This window comes from Triticum urartu, chromosome 3A (genome assembly GCF_056163025.1).
Source record: "Triticum urartu cultivar PI428250 chromosome 3A, HENAU_Tu73, whole genome shotgun sequence".
Classification (NCBI taxonomy): Eukaryota; Viridiplantae; Streptophyta; class Magnoliopsida; order Poales; family Poaceae; genus Triticum; species Triticum urartu.
The window spans coordinates 698,973,911-698,990,046 of NC_141875.1; the positions used below are offsets into that span (position 1 = coordinate 698,973,911).

The following is a 16,136-nucleotide window of genomic DNA, read 5'->3' on the forward strand; positions in this document are numbered from 1 at the left end:
AGGCCTCTCTATCGTGGCCGCGAGGTGGCCGGTCTACCATGTCGTGCGCTGGTAATGTAGGTGCTTCCTCCTCTGATCGGGGTAGCGGCCTACGCTTTGGGTAACTCTTGGAGGGGCGTTCGAGTTCATACTCTTCGGCTGCGAGGACCTCAGTCCATCTGTCAGCTAGCAAATCTTGGTCAGCTCTAAGCTATTGCTGCTTTTTCTTGAGGCTGCTTGCCGTGGCTAAAAGCCTGTGCTTGAAACGCTCTTGTTCGGCGGGGTCTGATGGTATGACGAATTCGTCGTCATCGAAGCTTGCCTCGTCTTCGGAGGGAGGCATATAGTTATCATCCTCGACCTCCCGGTCTGCCGCTCTCTCATGAGGGCTGGCTTCTCCATCTTCCTGTGCCGAATCTTGCTGGGGTGGGTGTTCTTCGGTGCTATCCGGGGTAGTATTATCTCCCGTGCCGGAATCACCGTTTTTGCTTTGGCGGGATTTAGAGAGGCGCCACTGACGCCGGTGCTTTGGCTGTTTCTTGGAGGTGTCATCCCCCGCTATTCCATCGCCATCTCCATCTTTTGGAGTATCCACCATATATATGTCATATCATGAGGTGGCCTTCCAGCACCCTACAGGTGCTGGTTCCTGTTCGTCTCCTACATCGTCGTCCATACCGTCGATGTCTTCGGAGCCAAAGTCAAGCATGTCAGTTAAATCGTCGACAGTGGCTACAAAGTGGGTGGTGGGTGGGCTTTGAACTTCTTCATCGTCCGTATCCCATCCTCGCTGACCGTAATCTGGCCAGGGCTCTCCTGATAAAGAGATAGACTTGAGAGAATTCAGGATGTCGCCAAAAGGCGAGTGCTGAAAGATGTTCGCGGCGGTGAACTCCATTATTGGTGCCCAATCGGATTCGATCGGCAGGGGTGCGGGGGGTTCGGAGTCCAGAGAGGAGTCCGGATCCTCGGAGTCGTGAGTCACGCGGAGTGTGGGGCCGGCGTTCGGCTCGATCGCCTCTGAGATCGCAGCCCCCGAGGTGACGTGCGACCGCTCATCCTCGACTGACACAACTGGCTCCGAATTAAGGGTCAGAGCTGGTGCGTTTGCGGCCTCCGGGATATTGTTCTGTGACAGAGCTAGATCATGCCCCGCGAGACAGTGCGGCGCACTTGGTTGTGGCTCGAATCCGTCGAAGATCAAATCTCCGCCGATGTCTGCCATGTAATTTAGGCTTCCAAACCTGACTTGATGGCCAGGGGCGTTGCTTTCGATCTGCTCCAGGTGGCCAAGCGAATTGGCCCGCAGTGCGAAGCCACCAAAGACGAATATCTGTCTGGGGAAAAAAGTCTCACCCTGGACCGCATCGTTGTTGATGATCAAAGGAGCCATCGGGCCTAAAGGCGACGACACAGAGGAACTCTCAATGAAAGCACCAATGTCGGTGTCAAAACCAGCAGATCTCTGGTATGGGGTCCCGAACTGTGCGTCAAGGCCGGATGCTAACAGGAGACAAGGGACAGGATGTTTTTACCCAGGTTCGGGCCCTCTCGATGGAGGTAATACCCTACTCCTGCTTGATTAATATTGATGATATGGGTAGTACAAGAGTAGATCTACCACGAGATCAAGGAGGCTAAACCCTAGAAGCTAGCCTATGGTATGATTGTTGTATATGGAGTTGATGTCCTACGGACTACAACCCTCCGGTTTATATAGACACCGGATAGGGTTAGGGTTACACAGAGTCGGTTATAATGGTAGGAGATCTTGAATATCCGCATCGCCAAGCTTGCCTTCCACGCCAAGGAAAGTCCCATCCGGACACGGGACGAAGTCTTCAATCTTGTATCTTCATAGTCCTGGAGTCCGGCTGAAGGTATAGTCCGGCTACCCGAACACCCCCTAATCCAGGACTCCCTCAACGACACATGACTGGAATCACTAAACGGAAATCTAACATGCTTCCCTAGTTGACAAGCTTGACAAATGGTCGATGGTGCTCCATGGGCAGCAATAGACGAAGGGAGAAGTAGATGAGCGAGGGAGTCATGTCCAGGATGCCCAAGCCGTTGGTGTCAGACATCGGTGGTGACTGCGGTGAGTGCGTGGTGCTGAGTGGGCTTGGTCACGGGATAGAGCTCATCACTAGAGTCCTCACATCGGAGGATCACCCACCTCGTCCTTCGATCCTTGACAAAGAAACCAGGGTCGTCAAACTCGACGTTAACAGGATTATCACGTGCTAGTTTCTTGACAGAGATTAAGTTTTTGATTAAATGGGGAGATACAAGGACGCTGTTGAGGGAAAGGGGAGTGGTGGTGGTGGGAACGGTAGTGGATCCAGTGTGTGTGACTGCGAGCGAGGTCCCATCACCAACTAAAATGCTAGAAGAGGTGTAGGGGCGAGATATGGAGCGCATACCAGAGGTGGAGGCCATGTGCGTGGACGCGCCGGTGTCGAGGTACCATTCAGTGGACGGCGGCGACGGCTGCTGCTGCTGCACGTGCATGTTGTTGACGGCGTGCACGAGGGCAGACTGATCCCAGGTTGGAGAGGAGGAGCTTGTACTTGGGCCGGCCGGAGCACCGTACAGAGGGTGAGCGGGGACGGCGCCTGCGGGCCACTACAGAGGAGGGGGCACGGCGTAGTGCATGGCAACGCCGGCAAACGGAGCGGGTGCACCTGGGCGTGGGCCAAGGTGTTGGGGAACGTAGCATAAATTCAAAATTTTCCTACGTATCACCAAGATCTATCTATGGAGAAACCAGCAACGAGGTGAAGGAGAGTGCATCTACATACCCTTGTAGATCGCGCGCGGAAGCGTTCAAGAGAACGGGGTTGATGGAGTTGTACTCGTCGTGATTCAAATCACCGATGATCCTAGCGCCGAACGGACGGCACCTCCGCGTTCAACACACGTACGGAACGGAGACGTCTCCCATGCCTTGATCCAGCAAGGAGGAGGGAGAGGTTGATGGAGATCCAGCAGCACGACGGCGTGGTGGAAGTAGCGGGATTCCAACAGGGCTTCGCAAAGCGCTGCGGGACGAGGTAGATGTGTCACGGGAGGGAGAGGGAGGCGCCAGGCCTTAGATTGGTTTGCTCCTCCTTTTTCCCCACTATATATAGGGCCAAGGGAGAGGGGGAGGCGCAGCCCTTGCCCCTTCCTCCAAGGAAGGGTGCGGCCAAGGGTGGGGAGGAGTCCATCCTCCCCAAGGCACCTCGGAGGTGCCTTCCCCCTTTAGGACTCTCCCCTTTTTTTTCTCTCTTGGCGCATGGGCCTCTTGGGGCTGGTGCCCTTGGCCCATATAGGCCAAGGCACACCCCTTACAGCCCATGTGGCCCCCCGGGGCAGGTGGCCCCACCCGGTGGACCCCCGGGACCCTTCCGGTGGTCCCGGTACAATACCGATGACCCCGAAACTTGTCCCGATGGCCGAAATAGCACTTCCTATATATAATTCTTTACCTCCGGACCATTCCGGAACTCCTCGTGACGTCCGGGATCTCATCCGGGACTCCGAACAACTTTCGGGTTACCGCATACTAATATCTCTATAACCCTAGCGTCACCGAACCTTAAGTGTGTAGACCCTACGGGTTCGGGAGACATGCAGACATGACCGAGATGACTCTCCGGTCAATAACCAACAGCGGGATCTGGATACCCATGTTGGCTCCCACATGTTCCACGATGATCTCATCGGATGAACCACGATGTCAAGGACTTAATCAATCCCGTATTCAATTCCCTTTGTCTATCGGTATGTTACTTGCCCGAGATTCGATCGTCGGTATCCATATACCTTGTTCAATCTCGTTACCGGCAAGTCTCTTTACTCGTTCCGTAACACATCATCCCGTGATCAACTCTTTGGTCACATTGCGCATATGATGATGTCCTACCGAGTGGGCCCAGAGATACCTCTCCGCTTACACGGAGTGACAAATCCCAGTCTCGATTCGTGCCAACCCAACAGACACTTTCGGAGATACCTGTAATGCACCTTTATAGTCACCCAGTTACGTTGTGACGTTTGATACACCCAAAGCACTCCTACGGTATCCGGGAGTTGCACAATCTCATGGTCTAAGGAAATGATACTTGACATTAGAAAAGCTTTAGCATATGAACTATACGATCTTTGTGCTAGGCTTAGCATTAGGTCTTGTCCATCACATCATTCTCCTAATGATGTGATCCCGTTATCAACGACATCCAATGTCCATGGTTAGGAAACCGTAACCATCTATTGATCAACGAGCTAGTCAACTAGAGGCTTACTAGGGACATGGTGTTGTCTATGTATCCACACATGTATCTGAGTTTCCTATCAATACAATTATAGCATGGATAATAAACGATTATCATGAACAAGGAAATATAATAATAACCAATTTATTATTGCCTCTAGGGAATATTTCCAACAGTCTCCCACTTGCACTAGAGTCAATAATCTAGTTCACATCGCCATGTGATTAACACTCACAGGTCACATCGCCATGTGACTAACACCCAAGAGTTTACTAGAGTCAGTAGTCTAGTTCACATCACTATGTGATTAACACTCAATGAGTTTTAGGTTTGATCATGTTGCTTGTGAGAGAGGTTTTAGTCAACGGGTCCGAACCTTTCAGATCCTTGTGTGCTTTGCAAATCTCTATGTCATCTCCTAGATGTAGCTACCACGTTCCATTTGGAGCTAATCCAAATAACTGTTCTACTTGGAGCTATTCTAAATTGTTGCTCCATTATATGCATCCGGTATCTCTACTCAGAGCTATCCGGATAGGTGTTAAGCTTGCATCGACGTAACCCTTTACGACGAACTCTTTTACCACCTCCATAACCGAGAAACTTCCTTAGTCCACTAGTTACTAAGGATAACTTTGACCGCTGTCCTGTGATCCATACTTGGATCATTCTTGTACCCCTTTACTGACTCATGGCAAGGCACACTTCAGGTGCGGTACACAGCATAGCATACTGTAGAGCCTACGTCTTAAGCATAGGGGACGACCTTCGTCTTTTCTCTCTATTCTGCCGTGGTCGAGCTTTAAGTCTTAACTTCATACCTTACAACTCAGGCAAGAATTCCTTCTTTGACTGATCCATCTTGAACACCTTCAAGATCACGTCAAGGCATGTGCTCATTTGAAAGTACCATTAAGCGTTTTGATCTATCCTTATAGATCTTGATGCTCAATGCTCAAGTAGCTTAATCCAGGTTTTCCATTGAAAAACACTTTTCAAACAACCCTATATGCTTTCCAGAAATTCTACGTCATTTCTGATCATCAATATGTCAACAACATATACTCATCAGAAATTCTATAGTGCTCCCACTCACTTCTTTGGAAATACCAATTTCTCATAAACTTTGTATACACCCAAAATCTTTGATCATCTCATCAAAGCATACATTCCAACTCCGAGATGCTTACTCCAGTCCTCAGAAGGATAGCTGGAGCTTTGCATACTTATTAGCATCTTTCAGGATTGACAAAACCTTCCGGTTGTATCACATACAACCTTTCCTCAAGAAAATCGTCGAGGAAACAATGTTTTTGACATCCTATCTGCAAGATTTCACAAATAATTCAGTAATCGCTAATATAATTCCAACAGACTCTTAGCATCGCTACGAGTGAGAAAGTCTCACCGTAGTCAACTCCTTGAACTTGTCGGAAAACATCTTAACGACAAGTCGAGCTTTCTTAACGGTGATACTTACCATCATTGTCCGTCTTCCTTTTAAAATCCATATGTACATAACAGCCTTACGACCATCAAGTAGTTCTTCCAAAGTCTACACTTTGTTTTCATACATGGATCCTCTCTCGGATTTTATGGCCTCGAGCCATTTATCGGAATCCAGGCCCACCATCGCTTCTCCATAGCTCGTAGGTTCATTGTTGTCTATAAACATGACTTCCAAGACAGGATTACGTACCACTCTGAAGTAGTACGCATCCTTGTCATCCCACGAGGTTTGTTAGTGACTTGATCTGAAGTTTCATGATCACTATCATAAGCTTCCACTTCAATTGGTGTAGGTGCCACAGGAACAACTTCCTGTGCACTGCCACACACTAGTTGAAGAGACGGTTCAATAACCTCATCAAGTCTCCACCATCCTCCCACTCAATTCTTTCGAGAGAAACTTTTCCTCGAGAAAGGACCTGATTCTAGAAACAATCCTTTATTGCTTTCGGATCTGAGACAGGAGGTATACCCAACTGTTTTGGGTTGTCCTATGAAGATGCATTTATCCGCTTTGGGTTCGAGCTTATCTACCTGAAACCTTTTTCACATAAGCGTCGCAGCCCCAAACTTTCAAGAAATGACAGCTTAGGTTTCTCTAAACCATAGTTCATACGGTGTCATATCATCGGAATTACGTGATGCCCTATTTAAAGTGAATGTGGTTGTCTCTAATGCCTAACCCATAAACTATCGTGGTAATTCGATAAGAGACATCATGGTATGCATCATATCCAAATAGGGTGCAGTTATGATGTTCGGACACACCATCACACTATGGTGTTCTAGGCTGTATCAGTTGTGAAACAATTTCCACAATGTCTTAATTCTGTGCCAAACTCGTAATTCAGATATCCATCTCTATGATCATATCATAGATATTTTATCCTCTTGTCACGACGATCTTTCAACTTCACCCTGAAATTACTTGAACCTTTCAATAATTCAGACTCGTGATTCATCAAGTAAATATACTCAACATCTACTCAAATAATCTGTGAAGTAAGAACATAACGATATCCACTACATGCCTCAGCACTCATTGGACTGCACACATCAAAATGTATTACTTCCAACAAGTTGCTTTCTAGTTCCATTTTACTGAAAAAGAGGCTTTCAGTCATCTTGCCCATGTGGTATGATTTGCATGTCCCAAGTGATTCAAAAATCAAGTGAGTCCAAACGGTCCATTTGCATGGAGTTTCTTCATGCATATACACCAATAGACATGGTTCGCATGTCTCAAACTTTTCAAAAAACGAGTGAGCCCAAAGATCCATCAACATGGAGCTTCTTCATGCGTTTTATACCGATATGACTTACGTGGCAATGCCACAAGTAGGTGGTACTATCATTACTATCTTTTGGCATGAACATGTGTATCACTACGATCGAGATTCAATAAACCATTCATTTTAGGTGCAAGACCATTGAAGGTATTATTCAAATAAACAGAGTAACCATTATTCTCCTTAAATGAATAACCGTATTGCGATAGACATAATCCAATCATGTCTATGCTCAACGCAAACACCAATCTCGATGGTAGAGGGAGCGTGCGACGCTTGATCATATCAACATTGGAAACACTTCCAACACATATCATTAGCTCACCTTTAGCTAGTCTCCGTTTATTCCGTAGCTTTTATTTCGAGTTACTAACACTTAGCAACCGAACCGGTATCTAATACCCTGGTGCTACTAGGAGTACTACTAAAGTACACATCAACACAATGTATATCCAATATACTTCTATTGACCTTGCCAGCCTTCTAATCTACCAAGTATCTAGGGTAATTCTGCTCCAGTGGCTGTTCCCTTTATTACAGAAGCACTTAGTCTCGGGTTTGGGTTCAACCTTGGGTTTCTTCACTAGAGCAGCAGCTGAATTGTCGTTTCATGAAGTATCCCTTCTTGCCCTTGCCCTTCTTGAAACTAGTGGTTTCACTAACCATCAACAATTGATGCTCCTTCTTGATTTCTACTTTCGCGGTGTCATACATCACGAACAACTCAAGGATCATCATATATGTCCCTGATATATTATAGTTCATCACGAAGCTCTAGCAGCTTGGTGGTAATGACTTCGGAGAAACATCACTATCTTATCTGGAAGATCAACTCCCACTTGATTCAAATGATTGTTGTACTCAGACAATCCGAGCACAAGCTCAACAATTGAGCTTTCCTCCTTAGTTTGCAGGTTAAGAAAATCGTCGGAGGTCTTATACCTCTTGACGTGGGCACGAGCCTGAAATTCCATTTTCAGCCCTCAAAACATTTCATATGTTTTGTGATGTTTCAAAAACGTCTTTGGTGCCTCAACTCTAAACCGTTTAACTGAACTATCACGTAGTTATCAAAACGTGTATGTCAGATGTTCGCAACATCCACAGACAACGTTCGAGGTTCAGCACACTGAGCGGTGCATTAAGGACATAAGCCTTCTATGAAGCAATGAGGACAATCCTCAGTTTACGGACCTAGTCCACATAATTGCTACTATCAACTTTCAACTAATTTTTTTTCTCTAGGAACATAACTAAACAGTAGAACTAAAGCGCAAGCTACGACATAATTTGCAAAATCCTTTTGACTATGTTCAGAATAATTAAGTTCATCTTATGAACTCCCACTTAGATTAGACATCCCTCTAGTCATCTAAGTATTACACGATCCGAGTCGACCAGGCCATGTCCGATTAACACATGAGACGGACTAGTCAACGTCGGTGAACATCTTCATGTTGATCGTATCTTCCATACGACTCGTGTTCGACCTTTCGGTCTCTGTGTTCCGAGGCCATGTCTTCACATGCTTAGGCTCGTCAAGTTAACCCTAAGTGTTTTTGCATGTGTAAATCTTGCTTACACCCGTTGTATGTGAACGAAAGGATCTATCACACCCGATTAACACGTGGTGCTTCGAAGCGACGAACTGTAGCAACGGTGCACAGTTAGGGGAGAAAACTTCTTGAAATTGTTGTAAGGGATCATCTTATTTACTACCGTCGTTTCTAAGCAAATAAGATGTATAAACATGATAAACATCATATGCAATCAAATAATAGTGACATGATATGGCCAATATCATATAGCTCCTTTGATCTCCATCTTGGGGCTCCATGATCATCTATTACAAGAACATGATCAATCTCATACATTACATATATCATTTATCACATCCTTTTGGCCATATCACATCACATAGCATACCCTGCAAAAACAAGTTAGACGTCCTCTAATTGTTGTTTGCATGTTTTACGTGGCTGCTATGGGTTTCTAGCAAGAACGTTTCTTACCTACGCAAAACCACAACGTGATATGCCAATTGCTATTTACCCTTCATAAGGACCCTTTTCATCGAATCCGATCCGACTAAAGTGGGAGAGACAGACACCCGCTAGCCACCTTATGCAACTAGTGCATGTTTGTCGGTGGAACCGGTCTCACGTAAGGGTACGTGTAAGGTTGGTCCGGGCCGCTTCATCCCACAATACCGTCGAATCAAGATAAGACTAGTAACGGCAAGCATATTGAACAAAATCAACGCCCACAACTACTTTGTGTTCTACTCGTGCATAGAATCTACGCATAGACCTAGCTCATGATGCCACTGTTGGGGAACATAGCATAAATTCAAAATTTTCCTACGTATCACCAAGATCTATCTATGGAGAAACCGGCAACGAGGTGAAGGAGAGTGCATCTACATACCCTTGTAGATCGCGCGCGGAAGCGTTCAAGAGAACGGGGTTGATGGAGTCGTACTCGTCGTGATTCAAATCACCGATGATCCTAGCGCCGAACGGACGGCACCTCCGCGTTCAACACACGTACGGAACGGAGACGTCTCCCATGCCTTGATCCAGCAAGGAGGAGGGAGAGGTTGATGGAGATCCAGCAGGACGACGGCGTGGTGGAAGTAGCGGGATTCCAACAGGGCTTCGCAAAGCGTTGCGGGACGAGGTAGATGTGTCACGGGAGGGAGAGGGAGGCGCCAGGCCTTAGATTGGTTTGCTCCTCCTTTTTCCCCACTATATATAGGGCCAAGGGAGAGGGGGAGGCGCAGCCCTTGCCCCTTCCTCCAAGGAAGGGTACGGCCAAGGGTGGGGAGGAGTCCATCCTCCCCAAGGCACCTCGGAGGTGCCTTCCCCCTTTAGGACTCTCCCCTTTTTTTTCTCTCTTGGCGCATGGGCCTCTTGGGGCTGGTGCCCTTGGCCCATATAGGCCAAGGCACACCTCTTACAGCCCATGTGGCCCCCCGGGGCAGGTGGCCCCACCCGGTGGACCCCCGGGACCCTTCCGGTGGTCCCGGTACAATACCGATGACCCCGAAACTTGTCCCGATGGCCGAAATAGCACTTCCTATATATAATTCTTTACCTCCGGACCATTCCGGAACTCCTCGTGACGTCCGGGATCTCATCCGGGACTCCGAACAACTTTCGGGTTACCGCATACTAATATCTCTATAACCCTAGCGTCACCGAACCTTAAGTGTGTAGACCCTACGGGTTCGGGAGACATGCAGACATGACCGAGACGACTCTCCGGTCAATAACCAACAGCGGGATCTGGATACCCATGTTGGCTCCCACATGTTCCACGATGATCTCATCGGATGAACCACGATGTCAAGGACTTAATCAATCCCGTATTCAATTCCCTTTGTCTATCGGTATGTTACTTGCCCGAGATTCGATCGTCGGTATCCATATACCTTGTTCAATCTCGTTACCGGCAAGTCTCTTTACTCGTTCCGTAACACATCATCCCGTGATCAACTCTTTGGTCACATTGCGCATATGATGATGTCCTACCGAGTGGGCCCAGAGATACCTCTCCGCTTACACGGAGTGACAAATCCCAGTCTCGATTCGTGCCAACCCAACAGACACTTTCGGAGATACCTGTAATGCACCTTTATAGTCACCCAGTTACGTTGTGAAGTTTGATACACCCAAAGCACTCCTACGGTATCCGGGAGTTGCACAATCTCATGGTCTAAGGAAATGATACTTGACATTAGAAAAGCTTTAGCATATGAACTATACGATCTTTGTGCTAGGCTTAGGATTAGGTCTTGTCCATCACATCATTCTCCTAATGATGTGATCCCGTTATCAACGACATCCAATGTCCATGGTTAGGAAACCGTAACCATCTATTGATCAACGAGCTAGTCAACTAGAGGCTTACTAGGGACATGGTGTTGTCTATGTATCCACACATGTATCTGAGTTTCCTATCAATACAATTATAGCATGGATAATAAACGATTATCATGAACAAGGAAATATAATAATAACCAATTTATTATTGCCTCTAGGGCATATTTCCAACACAAGGACGCCTGCACCAGGGGCATGGGGCCGCCACGGCATCAGCCAGGCGTGCACCATGCCTGTCCAGGGCGTGGTGTTGGCGGGAGGAGCCGGCGCGGGCACGCGAGATGAAGATGCCCCGCCGTGCTGCGAGCCACCCGAGTGGTCCACAACCTTGCCCTTGCCTCGGTTACGGCCGCCACCTCCGCCAGAGCCGGAGCCACCTCCATTGTGACGGGTGTGCCCGCCGCTGCTTGGGCTCGATGGAGGAGGTGCGCGGGCGACGTGGATCGTCGTCTCTTGGGTGATGTCGGCGGACTGGCGGCTCTCTTCGAGGAGCAGGAAAGCGCGGCAGCAGAGGAAGGAGGGGAAGAGCGTCTGCATGGTGAGGATGGGGATGGCATAGCGGAGGCGAGGATGGAGCCCGCGGAACATGTTGAGGACCCTGCACGGTTTCGCCCGGATCAGCGAGGCGGTCCGCACACTCCTTGAGACGGCTGAAGTAGTCGATGACGGACGACCCACCCTACTCGATGCGCCGGAACTCCGTGGCGAGGAAGACCGCCTGGTGCTCGGCGTTCTCCATGAACAACGAGTTGATAGCAGCCCACACCTCGGCGGCAGTAGCACCGCGCTGGTGGACGAGACCGAAGATCTCCGGGCTCACACGTGTGTACAGCCAGGAGATGATGTGTGTGTCGTCTTGGACCCAGGCAACGTCGCCGGGGCGGGCCACACCGGTGATGTGATCAACGACAGCGCTCTTCTGAAACATAACCTCGAACAGAGTCCTCCACTGGGAGAAATAGGGTGGATTGAGGCTGAGGGTGATGGGCACGTGCTGGTTGATGTAGATGCCAGCGAGGGGGGAGAGGTAGGAAGCCGCCGCGGAGGAAGATGCGGTGGGATCGGACAAGAAGAGCGGGCCGCCGCGCGTGAGTGCAGATGGCGTCACCAGCGATGTCCGTGGGCGCACCGGCGTCGCAGGAGATGCGGAGGCGCCGAGGCCAGCGGAGCGGGGGGAGGGGGTGGTGGTGGCAGCGGAGGGGGAGTGGGAGCCGCCATGGCTAGGTGCCGGCAGAGAGTTGGGCAGCGGAAGGAGGAGTTGCAGGCGGAGGCTGGAACCTGCGTCTAATACCATGTGAGCGGGAGAGAAATTGGAGCAAGGCACCTTAGGTGCTGCTACTGTATTCATCCAGTATATATGGTGTTACAGGCGCATGAGAGAGCGCAGTGTACAAGGGCGATCGTGTGCCAGAGGTGGAGATCGTGTGCTAACGTACGTCCAGGACAGCCTACATGGGTTGACTAGGTAGTTTCGTCTGACACATATGATTGGAAACTTAAAAGCATTGCAACATTAGGGATAAACATAACATAATCAATCTCCTCCTTAGGTATATACCGTGTAGACATACAAATAGGACAACTCCCCTGTAGTCTAGACAAACAAATAGGACAGCTCCCCTGCAGTCCGGAACTGTGTCATCTTCCCTTTGCAGCTTCACCTTAAATACAAGTGCCAAAGCCCTAAATGTGGCGAGATCCCCCGGAAGCATTCGCAGGTGATGAAACAAGCCAAATGAAGAACTCCGTTTGGCATAGTGTGATGTACTTTGGAATTAGAAGACTAGGAGACCGTGAACCAAATTATGCAGGGGCAATGAGAGGCGCGATAGAGAAAATATATGTGTATTACCCTATTCCAACTATCCGGCTTGGACGTCCTTTATCTTCTTCGCAGACGGCCACAAGAGATCGCGCCGGGGAGGAAGGAACCGTTGCTTGACTAGGTCTATCAGGTGAGGGTAAGTGGTGGTGAAGATTGACCAATACCCTACACCCTTGTTGGCGGCGGCCGTTCCACGGTTGAGCTCATGCGATAACTTGCGATGTCCCCCGTCGACGTACACTCTCGCTCTTTGCGGAGGGCGGCCAGGACACTCTCCCTCACCATCAGTGCTATATAAGATTTCAGATCTAGACTTTTATTGTCTCCAATGGCAGAAAGGATGTGAGAGGAAGAAGAAGCGAGGGGATGAAATGTGCTTTACTGGATTATCCTTTCCATTGTATAAGTGGTGGTTTATTATGTTCGCCCTTCTCTTGTACATCAGTGGCGGGCGCCATCCACTGCCATGCCCGTCACAAATTGTTGTGCCCTCTGCGCCCGCCACTGCGAGCATGTTTTGCAGTAGAGTGTTAATCATTGTTTGGCACAGTTCCCTTGATGTTTGCTTGGACCACTACAAAATCATGGCTACACAGCTGATTGGTGCCATCGTGCATATAATCTACGGAGGAAGGCACAACAATCTTATATATATATATATATATATATATATATATATATATATATATATATATATATATATATATATATATACATGTAAAATAGATGGGGCACCTAGGTGCCTGGGCACCTTGTTAGTTTTGGAAACTATGATATATTAATTTGTTTTCTAATTATTCTTCATGCAAGACTTTTCATACTTACGTTTTATTTTTGGATTTAATTATTAGGCATGCAACACTTGCCATACAATAAAATATATTAATGTTGATTTTGTTCGAATTGCTGCAGGTATATAATACACGTATTTTTGTTTTCTAACTATTTAATATGGGTATCTAATACCTACCAACGAAATTATATACATATGCATGTATGTATATATTCAGTAATTTATTTTTTGAACTATTACATTTTTTTCCTAATTATCTAAAATGGGTATCATACTTACTAACGAAAGGTTGTATGTACGTGGGTATGTATATGCACAATAATTTATTTGTTGACTAACTACATTTTATTTTTGTTTCCTAACTATCCAATACGGTTATACAATACCTACTGACGAAAATATTGTAACACCCAATTGACGTATATAAGGCTATATGAAAAAGGGTAGGAAAATATTGTACATACCCAATCGATGTATATACCCGGTTATGTGAAAAAATGTAGAAAAATGTTATACATCAAATAATATACTTCAACTGAAAATACCCAAGGTGTCTGCACACTTGTATACCCGGCTGCGCGGAAAAAGCTTGGAAAATATTGTACATATCCAGTGGACATGTGTATCTAAAGTAAAATATGACTATGTATATGTGACGTATGGGTATTTAATATATATCCAACATATTTTGAGTATAAAAATATACTTAAGATATTTTAGGTTATGTATGTATATACCTAGTAATTTATTTAAGTTATTAGATAGTCGGTGAAAAATAAAGGAGCGCACATAAAAAAATACGACATCCATTATATACAAAAAATACCCAGCTACGTGACGTATGAGACATGCATGGACTTAATTTGGGTGGTTATTAAGTGTCCATATTAAGCAATAATTAGCAATAATTCTTCCCAAATAAAAATCTAACGCATTTATGAATTAGTGTTAATAGTAATTACACATGCACACATCTTAGTGTGATCCAACGGTTTCTAGGCAAGGTGCCTAGGCACCTAGGTGTCCCATATGGGCGTCCTATATATATATATATATATATATATATATATATATATATATATATATATAGGGTCGCGTTATGCGTTACCCTGGGTGAGGAATAGTTATTCTTCACCCTCCCCTTTATTTTACCATCAATGCACCATAATTTTATGTTCCGTAAGTTTTGTCTTATTTCCGACGCAAAAGGGGACCGTAAGAAAATATATAATCGCCGTAAAAAATATTTTATGTTATGTAAAATTAGAAACATAAAAAGAATAGTCTAAAATACACATAAACTGCAAATTTTCTTGTCTTATGACCTATATTTTTATTTTCTTATGTCAAATTTTACGTAGTGAATCAATAGGAATGTAACTATTTGAATTCAAAATGTAATTTAATTATGAAATGATCGTAAGATTACCTTGGATGAAGAATTACGTATTATGCACCCTGGGTGATGAAGAATTACGTATTCATCACCTAGGGTGCAGAATAAGTTATTCTTCACCCGAGGTAATCGTACGATCATTTCATAATTGAATTACATTTTAAATTCAAATAGTTACATTGCTATTGATTCAAATCGCAAAATTTTGACATAAAAATAAAAATATAGGTCATAAGACAAGAAAATTTGCAGTTTATATGTATTTTAAACTATGTTTTTACGTTTGTAATTGTACATAACATAAAATATTTTTTACGATGATTATATATTTTCTTATGGTCCCATTTTCCGTCGGAAATAAGACAAAACTTACAAAACGTAAAATTACGATGCATTGATGATAAAATAGAGGGGGATGAAGAATAATTGTGTGTGTGTGTTGCACATTGTGATGTAGTAACCGTCGAGTCTCACTGATTCTACTTTTAGTAGTTGCGTCGAGTCTCGGTTATTGTAGTTTTCGTTGGGTACTCCCTGAGTTGAAAAATGGTTGAACTAATCCTCACTTTGTGTTGCCCGGCTCTATTTGAACAAAGAAATTGTTGGGGAACGTAGTAATTCCAAAAAAATTCCTACGCACATGCAAGATCATGGTGATGCATAGCAACGAGAGGGGAGAGTGTTGTCTACGTGCCCTCGTAGACCGGAAGCGGAAGCGTTATGACAACGCGGTTGATGTAGTCGTACGTCTTCACGGCCCGACCGATCAAGCACCGAAACTACGGCACCTCCGAGTTCTAGCACACGTTCAGCTTGATGACGATCCCCGGACTCCGATCCAGCAAAGTGTCGGGGAAGAGTTCCGTTAGCACGACGATGTGGTGACGATCTTGATGTTCTACCGTCGCAGGGCTTCGCCTAAGCACCGCTACAATATTATCGAGGAGTATGGTGGAGGGGGGCACCGCACACGGCTAAGAAAACGATCACGAGGATCAACTTGTGTGTCTATGGGGTGCCCCCTGCCCCCGTATATAAAGGAGTGGAGGAGGGGAGGGCCGGCGCTCTCTATGGCGCGCCCTAGGGGAGTCCTACTCCCACCGGGAGTAGGATTCCCCCTTTCCTAGTCTAACTAGGAGTCCTTCCATGTAGTAGGAGTAGGAGACAAGGAAGGGGAAGAGGGAAGAGAAGGATGGAGGGGG

The 16,136-nt window shown here is 46.4% G+C and overlaps 1 pseudogene; it reads right to left on the reverse strand.

The window, feature by feature from the left end:
* Window positions 1-2,058: 2,058 nt before the first annotated feature.
* Window positions 2,059-12,214, reverse strand: LOC147981807 (uncharacterized; annotated as a pseudogene).
* Window positions 12,215-16,136: the final 3,922 nt, after the last annotated feature.